Below are 14,246 nucleotides of genomic sequence, written 5' to 3' on the forward strand. Positions count from 1 at the left end.
AAATGTTGTATGAAAAGTGTATGCGTGGACGCAGTAGGTTTCGCCTCCCTCTTCCTCCCTAAGCTCCACTTTCGAAAGATATAATCTAACCCAAACCTATTTCTGATTTAAAACTAAATGACGCAATAACGAGCAAATGTAAATAAAAAAATATAAACACGCAAGTAGAATATAATGATAATGCAAGTAAATACGAAAATTATGATACTTCAAAATCGCATATCTCTAGAACCAGAAGAGAGCGCCACAAAATTCAAAGCGTGTATTACATGAAAACGATCCATGAGATGTAAGTTAATCCGAACATGTACCTTATTTTATTTGAATCTAATATTCTATGTAAAAAAAGAGGATAAGAATTTAATGTAAAAACAATAATGCATAAATAGATACTTTTTATGTATCAAAAAGGCAATATTATTGTTTTTCATTATTAACTATAATAGATGCATTTTATTTGACTGTATAATTAGAAATAATGTAAAATGATAAGAAAAAGACATATTATTTAAAAATGATTCGAACATATTGAAGAGAGAGATTGAAGAATGTAATATAATATAATGTTAAATTAATAAATCTATATCAAATGTCTAGGTATAGAATGGCAATAACGAGCCAAGCGCGGTGTAAAAAGCGCAAACACTGTTTATTAAGGTTAAAATAAATAGATTACACTAATCGCGGACATTTCGATCCTTTTTTGGAGGCCATCTTCACGTCTGTCCCTAATAAAGTCCAAATCTTGTTACAGTTAGGTGATAATTTTGGTCTTCCCGTTTCTAACAAAGAAAAATTGACCACAAAATTTATAAAAAACATTGAAAGCAATCTTATCAAACTGCCTTTAGCAACTCAAGTAGCTATTAGAAACCGTTCCACCCAACATCATTAACAATCTATCGAATTACTTCTTTCCAAAAAGCGATTTCAATATGCGTATCAATAACTTAATTAGTATTACCAAAAACTTTTTTAATCACAATCATAATGTGATTGTTACTCGCGCCGATAAAGGAAACGTCCGTTGTCCTTAATAGAGACGAATACTTCAACAAGATTGAAAAATTATTAGATAATAACACTTATAATATCGTTAAAAAAGATCCGATAAAAAAACTAACTTCGCACCTACATGACTTACTTAAGACATGGAGGGATGTGGACTTCATATCACCCTCTACCTACAGATTTCTTTTGAGAGACAGACATCTTTTGCACCGATGGTATTTTACCGAGAGCTTATGGACTCCCTAAGATCACAAACCTAACTGTCCTTTCCGATTAATTGTCTCTTCCCTTAACAGTCTTTATACAACTTTGCTTCCTTTATTCATCGCATATTGTTTGAAAGCCTTTCTGTTGCACACAATCACATTAACAACAGTTTTAAATTAGTGAGGAAACTTGCTGATAAAAATATCAATGATGATTTCCTTCTCATTTCATTAGATTTCATTAAATTTCATTTCTCTATTCACCAATATTCCTACTGATATGGCGATTGAGAATATTTTTGGATGGAATCATATCTCTAACAATTGCAACGTTTCACATTTTGAATTCATTACCGCTATCAGAATGATATTAGATTTTATTTTTTTCACTTTCAATGGAGTAATTTACCAACAAACATTCAAGACACTTATGGATTCTCCATTGTCTCCCATCATCGCAGACATAGTCCTTCAGGATCTTGAAACCAGAGCTCTCGAATCCTTGAAATTCACTACCCCTTTTTTTATTAGATATGTGGATGATATCGCTTTAGCGACCTCCTTTACTCATCTCAATCACACCTTAGACATTTTTAACTTCTTTTACCCATGTCTACAATTTACGATTGAAGTAGGGAAAAAAACAGACTAAATTTCTTAGATGTAACCATGATTCTTAATGATAATCGTTTGACGTTCGATTGGTACATAAACCTACATTCTCTGGAAGATATTTACATTTTATGTCGAATCACCCCCTTTGTCAGAAGAGAAGTACTGTTATCGGTTTAATCGACAGAGTGTTTCGACAGCCCATGTTCCACTAAAAAAACTTTGAATTAATTGTTGAGATCTTGTTGGATAATGATTATTCTCTCAAGTTCATTTTTGATATCTGCCATGAACACCTGAGAACACTTCTTCAAAATATCAACTCTAATTACGACAACAAAAAATGATGAAGTACACGAGAGCGTTTCATATTTCACAATTCCTTACGTTCCTTTAATTTCCGAACAATTTAAAAACATAACTAAGGACTTGAATGTGAAACTCTCCTACCGCAGTCTTAATAAAATGAAAAAGTTTATTAAAGTACACAAAGATTCCTGCCCGCAGCAATGTCGTCTATAAGATCAATTGCAATAACTGTGATGCATCCTATGTGGGACATACAAAGAGACAACTACACACGAGAATAGCAGAACATAAAAACCATATTCGTAGAAACACGACCAGTCACTCTGTCATTACCGGATTTCCAATCACAGGATTTCCTTCGATCATGATTTCAAATGGGATAATATGAAAATATTGAACAGCGAACCACATTTACATAAGCGATTGATTTCTGAGGTAAGACACAGAAAGAGAATTTAAATCTGCAGACAGACATGGAATGCCTTCCGAATAAATAAATAAAATTTTTTTATTTATTTATGGATCAAACTACAAACAAAAATATTTTTACCACAAACAACTATAAACGAAATACTGTCATTTTCTGTATTAAAAAATTTATTTATTAAAAGTGGGATGCCAACTTCACATAGGTCTTCCGGAGACATATTTGACTGCACTCAACAAACTTCCCAAAATTTGATTTGTCACATTATAATTTCTGCTTATCTTTTTATCCTATTATATATATTTATATATTTATTTCTTTGTTTTCCATATCAACAATAGTAGAGGCAAAGCATGTTTTATATTAGGATATCTTAAATTGATTGCATAAAAATTCTTTCAATCTATGTATATATTTTACTTGCCTGTCTCGACATACATGTGATTATTCAATTATAATCAAATTTCGCATATTTATAATGTAACATATCCACGAATCTTATAAATTAAAAGGCGCGACATAAACTGTAAATTATAAAAGATTAAATGAAAAAAATTAACATTGATGTAATTGCTTATCATAATCAATTAATTATTTATAACATATCAGTCATTTCACAACTGCTTTGATTTTTAATCGAAATAGAAATCTGTTTTGTTAAAAAAAAAAAAAAGAATTTTATACATTATTATATGATATTCGCTATTTAATGATATTAGATAGAAGATTATATTCTAACAAATCTTATTTATTTTTCATTAGTTAAATATATTTAATATATTTTCTTTAATTTTCTCTCTTAGTTCTTAGATAATATCAAATCATATTACATAAGATAACACAGTATTTCTCGACCGAGAATGGCTTGTGTGATATTTTCCGTGATCAGGTGGTTTGCTTACGAATCGCGTAATCGCTCTAATTATTCGAAATAAAAAGAATATGGGATATTATAACGGCTTTACGATTAGAATCCGACCATTCTTGCTCGTTTATCTGAATTAGCGTTATTTCGCGATAGCGTATGGTAAAAGAGAATTCCGTACGTTGGTTTCCTTAGATGTGCGCAACGAGACTATTACGTAACGATTAATTTAATCCATTAATGTATGGCATTATCGGGCATTATTGTAACATTATTGTAATGACAAAATTGCACGGAAAAATTACAAAGAATAACAAGCTGTATAAAGAGCGCGTTTTAGATTAGAATGAAAATTACGAAATCATTAATTATTTATCATTATTTATCATTTTAATAATCATTTTTTACAATCTTCAGTGTATAAAGAAGATGTGCATGACAATACATATAGTTTTCGAAAATAATTTGGAACTAAAAAAAAAAAAATTTGTTTTTAATTAAAATATTTGCCGCAAAACATAATTCTCTTTCATTTTTTAATTAATTTAAAAAAATTACAACATAATATTTTAATTAAGATAGCTTATACAATATATATGTATAAGATGCAAAAAAATACTCTAAATAGTTAACAAATTCGCGTCAATATTAATGAAATTATTGAACAAAGAAATAATTCTTTTATATTTCTTCTGTCAGATATATGCTGATTCAAGTGCGAAAATAATGATATCATAAAACAAAAAACGTGCATTTATTGTATTATTTATAAATAATATTGACGCGTTATCTGTATTAATGATAAACGATTACCATATTCTTTCGATAAAATATAAGAAATACACACCATAAATAATATCGCCATATATGCATATACACGTTTTTACACTAGCATAATCTTCAAAAGTTCCATATATTTTTTTTCTCGGGAAAAATAGAAATAATAATATAAAGTAATAATGCATTTTATCATACAACTATGGGTTTTAATTGAATTAATTTCTTGAATATATTGATTTTACATATACATACGAACGATTCGACGCTTTGCGCGGCTTTCTCCAATGCAAAACAATGTGACGGCACGCACGTGGAATGAATAATGTGGAGCACGAATAAAGAAGGTTTCGAGCGAATCGCAATTCAATCGAACGCATTGAAATTCACACCAGAGTTCCGTTAAAAAGTGAACATAGCGATGCAAAAGAAATAGTTTAAGAACGATTTTTTACGTCATATACATATTTTCCTTGCATATTTTTTCCTCTTATTTATCGATCAATAAATTTAACGCAGTATAACAGTCAACAATTAATTTAAAATTATTAATTCTCCTTAAAATCGCTGATCAAGTGCAAGATATTTGCTGCGACTAGATTGCTAGTCTCTCAAGTTATCAGCAAACGGATGAATATTTGCCACGAAAAAAAAACATGGACGATGATAGAAGAACAAAATATATAATTATACAAAATATATAGTTTTCGATATGTCTTTTTTTTGACATCCTGTTCTTTTACACATCCGCGAAGTTCTTATCTCTTTCTCCATCCGTGCATATACGAGTGGTCGAAGGAATGTAGATTTTCTTGTTGCCATAACACATTTCTCTGGTCTCTGTCTCTCCCTTTTTCTTTTGATGAAGAAAGATGTAATCTGTGAACTCGGCTTTCTTAAATAGGATTCGCTTGTACATGCATACCGCATTCACCAATACGATTGACGACAATCCTTCGGGATGCGAGGATCGAATACAAGACAATTTTTTCAATATATGATATTGGCTACTATGATATTGAATATTATGATCATCCATTAAAATAGAAAATTAATTATATAGATTAAATAAAAAATTAATAATAAAACTATTCAAGATTTAATTGGAAAAAATAAAGGAAAAGAGATTGTTAAGAGATTTAGGAAATACAAGCGGAAGAAAGGCTATCGAGATATCCAAACAAAATAGATCTTAACCTTTTTAAATAATTTTATTGATATAATTTTATTATATATAAAAACAATTTTATCAATATAGGTATTTATTTTATTCAACCATTTTTATGTATGTTATTTCGTTAATAAATTTTATCTTTCCTATTTTATAAAATTGCAACATTATCATCAATGACACTTTACATAATATGGAAATGACATATATAGACTAAATTATAAGAAGACAATATCGCTTCAAAAAAATTCCTGATATCAAGAAAGGTAAATTTTGCGTACATGTATTTATTAGATCTAATCGAATATTCAGGTTTATAAAATCGAGTTTGAAGGTGGTCATCCGTTTTCACGAACGAGCCTCGAGAGAGCGTTTCTGGAATCAAATTCTAACTAATTAATTTTTCTGTGTTTAGAACCTCAGTATTGCAGAGAAACTCGAAAAAATCTAATCTTACTCAAGAATCTTGGAATGTCAAAAATTTACCGAAAAGACAATCGTATGCGTTATGCCACAACTTCTCATATTTTTGCTTCAAGGGGCAAAGGTCAGTTGTATTGTTGTAAATCCCTCGCCTTTAGAAGCCCTCGATCAAAATTTTGTCTACCGCTCGTTAACAGAGTCAAGATTCTCACTGAAAGAAGTCCCGGGGCTCGAGAATTTACTACAGCCAGAGTAAGCTGACAGAGGCAGACAAAGAAGAAGACACGAACTGAGGAGAGGATGCGTCGAAGAAGAGAAGGGATGAGGCTTGAATTGTGCGGACTTTAACTTCGTGTGCTTTTGGCCTGCACAGTCAGTGCGCGCGGAACGCAAGCTCGTGACAAGCGGGAGTTAATAGACGATTTAACGTTAAATGAGGTGAATTCGTGCGACAAGAAAAATTATTATGAAATTAATTAATTTTGTTCTTATAATTTATGGGAAATCCAATTGCTGTAATAAATTCGAATTAATAGTGATGATGTGACAGACTATCTCCTCTCGTCTCATACAAAAGCGATTGTGTTATTGCAACGCGCGATCGCAATATTTATAGGCATATATAAAGTGTAGTGATTAAAAAAGATCACATTATACAAAGAGAATTTAAAGAAGTACATAATAATTTAAAGTGTGCACTGCAATTGGATGTAATATAATTATGATTATTTTATTTATATTTAATGTTATATTGTCTATATATTTTTTAAAAAACTTAACACATTAAGCCAGATTCAAATCCAAACAATACAAACAATCACAAACAAATACCATCATATATCAAAGAGTAAAAGAGCGTTATTTAATTATTAATTTTATAAAAAATCATTCAAAAAACAATAATTATAATGTCTTTTCACGTTCGTTCGGTGATATATTTATTTGCAATTGTTCGAACTTGGTCTTAAGACATAGATACTCAATATTGCACAAGTACCTAATATGTTCGTAATATCTCAAAATATATTCTCGAATTTTATCGCGAATAATCCATTAAATGTCCTTTTTTTGTACTATAGAAATTCTCAGAGTTTATATAAACTTTAAGAATCTCTATAGTACAAAAAAAAGGATATTCAATAAATCATGTATAAATTTAGTTTTATTAGAACATAGTATTATAAATTATATTTTAAATATATATATTATATTTAAAATATATACATTAGAATATAATATTTTTTAACTTGTATATTTTAAATACAATTAATATAATAAAATATATATGTTAAAATAATTTATTACAATTAATAAATAATAAATAATAAATTAATAAAATATACATTAAAATTATATTAAATATATTATATAAAATATATATTAAAATATATGTATTAAAAAATATATTAAAATAATATAACATTATGTTATACAAATTTATACATAATCTATTGAATGTCCTTTGTGTTATAGATTCTTTGTGATTTAATTAAAAATGAGCTTTTTGTAGCAATTTTTGAGTAAATGTAAGTTATCTTTTAAAAGTATATAATATTCATACCAATTTATATACAGAGTGTGCCGAAACTCCCGCATATGAAATGTACAGGGAAATTATTGATATCAACTTGTCGTTTATCAAAACCCCATTCAAACAATAGTTTTTAAATGAGAACTATTTCAAATCGTCGAATTAGTGTACTAATTGTGCACAATTTTATTACGCAACTTTTTATTAATGCACAATATCTGAAGTTATCGATATTTTAAATAGAACTTATTTGATACGAAGGAATTTCTTATTGATGTCTCTGAAAAAACGACTAGAAATAAAATGACATGCTTAAGCAATACATACATAATTTTTTATGTGAAGTATTGTTCCAACGTTTCAAAAATATTTGTGGCTTTGAAAACAGCCGATGGTATATTATTTATAACAAATGCTCGAAATATACTTATTGTTATGAGATGGTGCTTCACTTGAAACCACATCGTAAAAGACGATCGTGAAAAACAATCTACATAATACTCATTTGATATTTCGTGATTGAGTAATATAGCGAAAAAATAAATAGCGCATTTTCGTATCACATAAATTAATCCCGATTGTTATTATAAATATTGTAAATATATATATATGTATATGTATATATATTGTAAAAAGATATAATATAAAATAATTATATAAAATTTATAATAACAATCAAAATTAACTTATGTGATACGAAAATGCGCTATTTATTATACTTTATTACGCTATTAACGCATATATATATATTCCTCCTATATTATATAGAGTGATCGACATAATTTCTCCTTAACAATCTAACATTTCAAAAACTACACGCCCAATTTCAATCATTCTGGGGTCTCGAATTTCATAGATTAAATGCTCAAAATGTCGACCATTTATATGTAAACATTTGTTTATTCTAAGAATAAAATCTCGGGATAACATTTCGAAGGTTATTGTAATATGTTCATTTATCGCCTCACTTATTCGTCACATATTCTGCAGTTATCTTTTGATTATTCAAACATTATTTTTCCTTTCACATATTTCACGTATAAATAGAATTACATGATGTTATTTTGCGTTTCACCTTCATTTTTCAATCAATCCCGATTTAATCCAGTCATTTAACTTCAAATTTTAAACGCTTATAACTTTTAAAAATATGATTGTAAAAAAAGTGTTTTCGATGAAAGTTGTTTGTTATCTACGTAGATTGATTTTACATAGGTATACACTTGAAATTTTTAAATTCATGCTTTAGGGTGTCGGAAGGATCAATCTTGACATAGATTTAAAAGCCCCTAAGATCTATAAAATTCGAAATCAGAATAATTAAAATTGATCGCGTAGTTCTTGAGATATTAAACTGTTAACAGTTATGTAGGCCACTCAGGCCACATATTAATTAATTTAGATATAGTAAATTCAATTATTATATATATATTATAAAAAATATATTATAAAAAATATTTCGCAATCTTATCAAACAAATTACTTTCTAATGACAGCAAGATGTTAAGTATCCTCGCCTGAAAAAAAGAGAAAAAAACAAAAGACGAGGCAAAATAGAATACACTTCTATCTTTGACGTGTCGCACGACGACGGACAACATCGATAACACCTTCAATTCGGTTTTTATGTATGTGAGTATTGATGACAACGAGAGAAAGAATTTAACCTCCGTCGAAAAAATTAATAATATTCGATGTCGCGCAAATTGTAGTACATTAAGCCGGGTCCAGACAGAGTGTAAATTAATTGTAGTACGAACGATATCACGAATGAGTATGAAAAGGGCGTCAATTATTAATTTTAAAAAATCTTGTTTTAGATAATTTTTCCTAAAACTTTGTATAAAATAATTTTTGTTATATACAAAATTATTAATTATAAGCAATGCTGCTTTTTATTGATATCCATTTGCTCAGTGTACATCCGGTTTAATCTCCCGCGGATACTGTCGAAGAGACGACTCGACGACAATAGAACAAACATGCACAATAATTCGCATTCGATATTTATCGCGAATGTGTACACGAATCGCGTGACATATTGCGAATCAGCAATGCGAAAATAATTTTACAATATCTTCGACAACTCGATAAGAATCGGAAAAATTTATTTATTTATTATTTTATTTATTTATTTTTTTCTTTACAATAACAATAGCAATAGGTTCAAAGTACTAACGATACTAGGTGAGGAAATTGATAAATAAGAGCCGAATTATGATTATTAGTGTGCAAACTTTTTGTTGTTTCATTTCATCGACAAGTATGCATTAAATATGTACGTTTCGGGTCGTTTTTTATCCGTCTTCAACATAAATAACAATATAAAAATTAAATTCGCATTTTAGACTTAACATGCGTTAAGTCTTAAATAATTGTCCTTTAAAGATATATATTCTGAACTATATTACGTTATAAATATTTATCCGACATTTCTTTAAAAAAAAATTTCTCTTCTCTGAATAATTTTATTCAGGATCAATAATTAGGGATAAAATTCTTTTCGTGAAAAAATGCGCTATCTTTAATAAGGCTCCTGAGTAGTCGCCATGAAATTCCAAGTTGATCGTGGCGACATCGGAATAAAGATGCTACGGTAGGAATAAGAACCCTGTCCAACGACTCATCATATAAGTATAAGTGAACTGGGATTTGTTTGTAACTTTCGGCTGGATTTTTTAGCTCACGCCTACTGCTCACTGCTTCCTTCTTACCCCTCGCTCCTCAACAACGCATCACCGCATCGTAAATCATAACTAAAGAGCGCATCATTTAGTCTCAGGAACGTGCGTATCACAAATGTGATAGCACGATACTTTGATAACTATAAAACAAATATTTTAAATTGTTATAGAACGTACATATACGTAATTAATAATAGAATAATAATTATTTTTGTTATTAATACAAAATAAAATATTGAATAGAAAATTTTAATGAAAACCTTTACTATTAGAGTATTGTGCTATTATATTTATGGTGCGCGCGTTCCTGCGACTAGCAGGGGAGGACGCGACTTTGAGGTTACCGAATTGAAAAAGGCTTTTATAGTGTAGTATTATATTAGAAGAATACTTTAGCAAAAGGATAGAGCGCAATGCTCAATCATTTTCAAGAAAATGATTTAAACAATATGACTTTTCTTATATCTAGCTTCGTTATATCAATTAGTGAAAAGGTGATGTAGCTCGGGCATTAAACGCGTGGCCAGCACGCATGTAATCCGGATTCAATTCTTGTCTCTGCCACTCCTTTTCTTATTCTTTTTTTATACAATCTAGCAACAAATATTTATTCATGTAAAATAAAATTAATTTAACTAACAATTTTATTAATTTGCATTTTTGGAAAGCAATTTTCTTTTAATTTATTTACGAAATTGGGCATAATTTATGTTAAACTTACAATCTTATTATTTTATGCATACTATTCGATATAAAATGAAGCAAATAAAACGCCATTATTCGAAAATAGTTATAATTTAATACAAAATTACAAACAAATATGTCAAAACTTTTATTCATCTTTGTTATCACTATCATCAACACTCTCTACAGATCGGTTATAACTATTTGGAATTTGGATGATACTTGTCGTAATTACTTGTTCAAATAGTAGTGTTTTATTTGCTTCATTTTATATCGGATAGAATGTATAAAATAATACGAATGTAAGTTGGATTAAAATTATGTCCAGTTGATTTTTCAAACAGTATAAACGTAAGAAATGTTTTTTTTTTTTAATTTTGACAGTTTTTTGCTTGTATTGTACAGTCAAAACATCCTTAAAGAGTCTCATTAAGATAAGCAAGAAAAAAAAATATATATATACACATGCGCGCGTGTTGCATGTAAGATGTTACGAAAAACAAATACGGTGAGAACAAGCGATCGCTTCTGCCGCTGGATTAAATATTTTTATCGCTCTTTCCTACGCGATTTGTGGTTCTATATTTAACGCGTCTGAAACGCGAGGGAGCTCGCAACCGGTAATGATGCGTGATAATGGCTCTGAGAAAATACTACTTTTTGAGATACGCCAAAATCCGACTTGTTAGAATCGTGATGTGATATCTGGATTGCAAATTACACACTAAACATTTTGACACGCGACATCATCATTTGATAACATTGACCGCGATAACGACCCGACACTATATTTGCATTTGATTATCTATCTACAACATACGTATGTAGTCCCGTGTAATACGTATGTATGTAATCACATTGATTGCATGATAGTTTTTGTTATCGCGTGAATTACACTTTCTTCCTACAATTAGACACCGATAAATATCATATAATCTTTCATTCGTAATGTATCGTGTAAATGTTTACCATAATATTGAAGACAAAGATATGGAAGATGAAAAGGATAGTAATTGAATGACGTAATTTTGTGTGTTATTACCAATTATAAAGTCTATGAAGTCAGTCTAGTCTTTAGATTGATACAAGTTCTCTCGGTTTTTGCATAAAATTATTATTTAATTATGAATGTCATTTCGCTTGTTTTTTTTTTTTTTTTTTTTTTTTTACTTACCGATACGATGTTTTGTTATTAATTCTATTATAAATGCAGTCTTCTCACGTATATAAAAACTTTGTGATAATACTCGCATCGTTGAAACTGATTAAATATTAAAACAAAAAAATAAGAAAATAGCTACTATAGCTATTTCTTCATCATATTTAAATAAAATACATGAAATCATGAGAGAAAAATACGGAATGAAAAGGTCGTAATTCCCGAAACAACTTGATATAATGTATTAAGTCAAAGCAATAGTATCATTGATAATAAAATTATCGAATAATACGAAGATCTTCAACTTTGCTGATAATAGCGTGATGCAGTACAAAGTTAAACTTGCGGTGAATCTATTTTCGTCAATGGATTTACGAAACGTTTCGCTACATTCGTTTCAAAAATAATACGAACTTATATGTAGACTATTTTCAAAATATGAGCACAAGATTAAATCCCTTTGAATCTCTTCTCAAATTAGTTTGAATAAAAAAAAATCTGAAACAGATTCGAATCAGCGCGGAATATATTCATCAAATCTAATTATTATCAAAAATTATCATAAATTATATTTATTATAATTATTATCAATAATTATTAAAACATTTTTATGTATAAGGAAATTTTATGTATAATAATTTTCTTAAAATATTATTTGACAAAGTATCAAAACATTTTGAAAAATTAAAACGACAATGCAATGTGTTTGTGGATGTTTAATCACGCGATTACATTACAATTTTCTTACCATAACGCATGTAGATTTATGCGCGACATTATTGCAAACGCTTTCTGGAATGTCGTGCTCAAACAAAAAAAAGATTGATGTACCGCTTTCAATAATACTACCTATATATATACAATATACTACCAAAAAAATAGGTAACACTTTCATCGTTAAAAATTTTCAAACCGCTAAAACTCGACAAAAAATATCATCATAGACATAAAATTAAAAAAGCATTTTCAAAATTGAAGTTTCAACTTTTACATCCTAGCGATAGTTTTTTAAAATTTTTATATTATATTATTATTATGTGTATATATATATATAATTATTATTATATTATATTATATTATTATATATTTTTATTTTACATGTGTGTGTATGTATGCGTGTACGCAACTTCTCTTCCAGCTTAATTTCGAATAAATTTAAATCCATTAATCTATTCTTATGTAATCACAGACAAATTATACTTTCAACAAATATTTTTTCGTTGATTGTATATTACTATTGACTTGATATTAACATTGATAACTAAAATTGTTGATTTTGTTTTTTTTAAATAAAATTTAAATCTTTTCCTTTTTTAATTTTCTTTAGATCTATTAGTTTGATACGCATAGTGTAAAATAAGCATGAAAAGCAAATTATCAACTTATTTACACGAGTGTGTGTTTTAAAAGAATCAATAAATCATTTGAAAAAGAAATAATATACGCATAAATATACATGATATATCATCGTTTTAACTGCGATTATCGCAAAGCGCATTAAATTATTACCCATTATCCGGTATATTTTCACGAACAATTACATTAAACCGCTGCAATCTTGCCTGTGCTCTTTTTTTACAGGACTAATCAAAGTCCCGCACAAAAGAGATCTAATTCGTTATTTAGCAAACGCATTGCGCTTTCAAAGAATAGAGTACGATTGATTGATCAATTTTTTTCTCTATTGTTCAAGGGTTTATGTTATAAAAATTGCCATTTGATTTCGCATAAAGATTGTACGACGTCGCAATCAATCGGAAACACTACGTTATCGCAAAACATTATTATATAGAAGTATTAAAGTTCGAAAACTTGACTTTGAAATAAACAGTTAGGTTAGATTCTTAAAAATAAAGGAAGGAAGAAACTTTAACTTCTTCCTTTATAAATAATATCTGTCCTAATGTCTATCATATGATGATATGACAGAGAAAGAAAAATTTAATTCAAATTAATCTGAAACTTTCTATATGGAATATTTGTACAAAATTTGGTGCGGACACATCTTCCGTATATATATGTATATATGTATATAAATTATATCTTATATAAAAGTTCTCAAAATATGCATCCACAAGATCTAAATGATGTAATTACTTTATCTTATCTTTATCCGATGGATCAAAATATATATATTATTTCTGTTTATCTTAGATAAAAAAAAATATCCTTTTCCAATTTTTTTAAGATAATGCTTAGCAAATTTAATTTATATCACTGTAATATAAAGGATTTTTAAGTGTGCACTTTTACATCAGTGCCTTTTTAGTTGTAAATTTATGTACCAGATAGAAATCGTCTGTCAAACGACATACATAAAAAATCTTGTTTATAAAAAAATAAAGATTTATAAATGTAAAAAAGCACATATTTGTTTTTATATCTTA

The 14,246-nt window shown here is 28.4% G+C and overlaps 2 protein-coding genes across 10 annotated transcripts in view; one reads left to right on the forward strand and one right to left on the reverse strand.

Annotated features, from left to right (window-relative positions):
* The window catches only part of Pig-s (phosphatidylinositol glycan anchor biosynthesis class S), a 104,154-nt gene that overhangs the window by 64,505 nt on the left and 25,403 nt on the right, over positions 1–14,246 (reverse strand). The window lies entirely within an intron of this gene.
* The window catches only part of LOC138943163 (protein I'm not dead yet-like), a 54,817-nt gene that overhangs the window by 19,339 nt on the left and 21,232 nt on the right, over positions 1–14,246 (forward strand). Inside the window, exons 2-4 of one of the 8 annotated variants that reach the window (XM_070313728.1) lie at positions 5,794–5,925; positions 5,999–6,239; positions 8,829–8,964. The exons of 2 other annotated variants lie outside the window; for them this stretch is intronic. The gene's annotated coding sequence lies outside the window, so the exon portion shown is untranslated. Of the gene's footprint in view, positions 1–5,793; positions 5,926–5,996; positions 6,240–6,288; positions 6,512–8,828; positions 8,965–14,246 lie in introns of those variants that run through there. 5 more of the 8 variants (XM_070313732.1, XM_070313730.1, XM_070313729.1 and 2 more) reach the window with 5 other exon arrangements.

Source organism: Polyergus mexicanus, unplaced genomic scaffold, assembly GCF_030449975.1.
Source record: "Polyergus mexicanus isolate NDT 795.1 unplaced genomic scaffold, iyPolMexi1.0 SCAF_25, whole genome shotgun sequence".
In the NCBI taxonomy this organism is placed as follows: Eukaryota; Metazoa; Arthropoda; class Insecta; order Hymenoptera; family Formicidae; genus Polyergus; species Polyergus mexicanus.